The following is a 2695-nucleotide window of genomic DNA, read 5'->3' as shown; positions in this document are numbered from 1 at the left end:
GCCCTATCCGGTCGAGGAGGGCCAGGAAGAAAAACATCATGACTGTGTTTTTCAGACTGAGGAACAGACAAAGGGTCGCATCGATCTGCAAGATGTGCCACTTCCAGATGTAGATGGGGAACTGTGGGTGGATGGATCGTGTTTGAGGCTGCCAGATGGTATGACTTCCGCAGCATATGCAATCACGACACTAAAGACTGTGGTAGAAACAGCTAGGATACCACAAAAATCGGCTCAGGCAGCAGAGCTGATAGCTTTAACGAGAGCCTGCGAATTGAGTGCCGGATTATGTGTGAACATATACACAGACAGTCGGTACGCTTTTGGAGTGGCCCATGACTTCGGGCTGCTCTGGAGAGAACGCGGGTTTCTGACATCACATGGAGAGCACATTATGCACGGAGAGCTAGTGCGTGATCTCCTGAATGCGTTGCTTTGTCCTAAGAAAGTAGCGATAGTGAAGTGTAGCGCCCATAAAAAGATTACAGACAAAGTGGGCCAAGGAAACGCCTTTGCAGACAGCATTGCGAGACAAACGGCTATGTCTCGAACTAGCTCCCCTATGTATGTAGTACAATCACAGGCTGAGCGATGGAGTGATGCTAGAACAGAAATACAGGACATTCAAAAATCAGCTACAGATGCAGAACTTGCGGCTTGGGCAGTAGATGGGGTACTAGATGACGAGGGTTGTTGGAGAAGCAAAGATATGGGGAAATGGAAGTTGCCTGCGGCCTACTTACAGGCGATGGTCCAGATGACGCATGGACTGGCCCATGTCGGGGATCTTGCAATCACTCGTCTCTTAACACGAGTTTGGGAACACCCTGAGATTGCTAACACTGCAAAGAGAGTAGTGCAGACCTGCCTGGTATGTTTGCAACACAATCCTGGAAAGGGGACCCATACTCCGAAAGGAGGGTTCGTTCCACCTTCAGCACCCTTTGAGGTGCTTCAAATGGACTACATCCAACTCGAGCGATGCAACAACCTGAAGTACGTTTTAGTGGTGGTGTGTGCTTTTAGCAAATGGGTTGAGGCCTACCCCACGAAAGACAATACGGCTTTGACGACAGCTAAGGTGTTGCTTAAGGAGTTCTTTCCTCGCTTTGGAGTTTGTAAATTTCTGTGGAGCGATAATGGGCCCCATTTTGTTGGAAAGATTGTGGAGTATGTACTGAAGGGATTGGGGATTCAGCAAAAATTCCACGCTGTATTCCACCCTCAGTCAGCAGGTTTGGTCGAGCGGTACAATGCCACGTTGAAGCTCAAGCTAGCCAAAATTGTGGCGTCTACAACATTGAAGTGGCCGGATGCTTTGCCGCTGGCACTACTATCTCTAAGATCGGTACCCCATTCACGAACTGGCCTTACGCCATATGAGGTGGTGTTTGGCCGCCCTATGAATATCTGGGGGGTGCCCAAGCCGCGACTAATACATGATGTGCCTTGTATTATGATGAATGACTATTTGGCACGATTAACAAATGATTTGCTCTCTATTCATCAACAGGTTCGAGAAGCGCTCCCCGACAACTCTACTGGAGAAGGCCACGATCTTCGTCCTGGGGATCATGTGATGGTCCGTACGTTTGAGAGAACGAGCAGTCTGGAGCCCAGGTGGAAGGGCCCCGAGCAGGTCCTACTTGCGACCCGAACCGCCGTCAGAGTGACCAACAGAAAGCGGTGGGTCCATTCAACGCACTGTCGACGAGTCTCTCCGGACCTGGTGACTCCTGCTGTGTTGACTGACTACAAAGAGATCTTGGAGAAAGAAAAGAGCCCAGCTGTGACGTCGGCCGAAGTAGAGGGAGCCTTCCCGGACCAATCTGTCTCTGGAAGAGAGCGTTACGATCTGCGTCCAAGATAAGAAGATTTTTCCATTGTGTTTTTTTTTATGACTGGTTGGTTACCGCTCCAGGTTTGTGAAACGGAAACCGGGAATTCCAAGGGGGGGGGATCAGTTCTGCCAGAGTAGCGACACCCGTCTTGGCCCGGAGAAAAAAACAACGGCTACCTCGGAGTTCAGCACCGCATTTTTCTTTTTTTTTAGGTATACACGTGTGTGTATCTGAGACTTGTGACTTTGTTGCGATTAACTTGTGCTATCTGAGAACTTGCACAGACACTTCAGAACTATGGCATCAACGGCATCTCGAGATAAGAAGATATTAGGTGCCTTTCTCTTCATTTTGACAATTGTGGTAATAGCTGTAATAGCCTGGGTAGTCGAACTTGTGGTGCCTGTACGTGAACATTTGCTGCCGACTACCCCGGCACCGTCTGAACACTTTCACTTCACCTTGCCTTTTCATGAAGAGCGCCATCGACAAACATATTTGAATAATAGTTTTATACAGATTCTTCACCACACGCACAATATGACCAATACTTCCAATTGTTGGGTGTGTGGGATGTTGCCTGGGCATCAAAAGAGAGGGGGCACTCCGCTTATTCCACTTCCATTTTCACATAATGGGTCGTGCAACGCCTGGTACACTCTCCTTTTTACTTTGAGATGGCCAACAAAAGGGGGAGTGCTGTTTCGTTTAAATAAAATATGTCATCATGACAAGGATGGGTTTCCACGGGCTGAGGGCACCCGTTTTGAATGGGAAGAGTATAGACTAGATAATATCTCTGCCCCACGGGTCTATAGCAACCAACGGAACGTCAATGTATCTGCTGCTCATGT

This window comes from Lissotriton vulgaris, unplaced genomic scaffold, assembly GCF_964263255.1.
Source record: "Lissotriton vulgaris unplaced genomic scaffold, aLisVul1.2 SCAFFOLD_2242, whole genome shotgun sequence".
NCBI classification, from domain to species: domain Eukaryota; kingdom Metazoa; phylum Chordata; class Amphibia; order Caudata; family Salamandridae; genus Lissotriton; species Lissotriton vulgaris.
Note: the sequence above shows the minus strand (reverse complement) of the source record.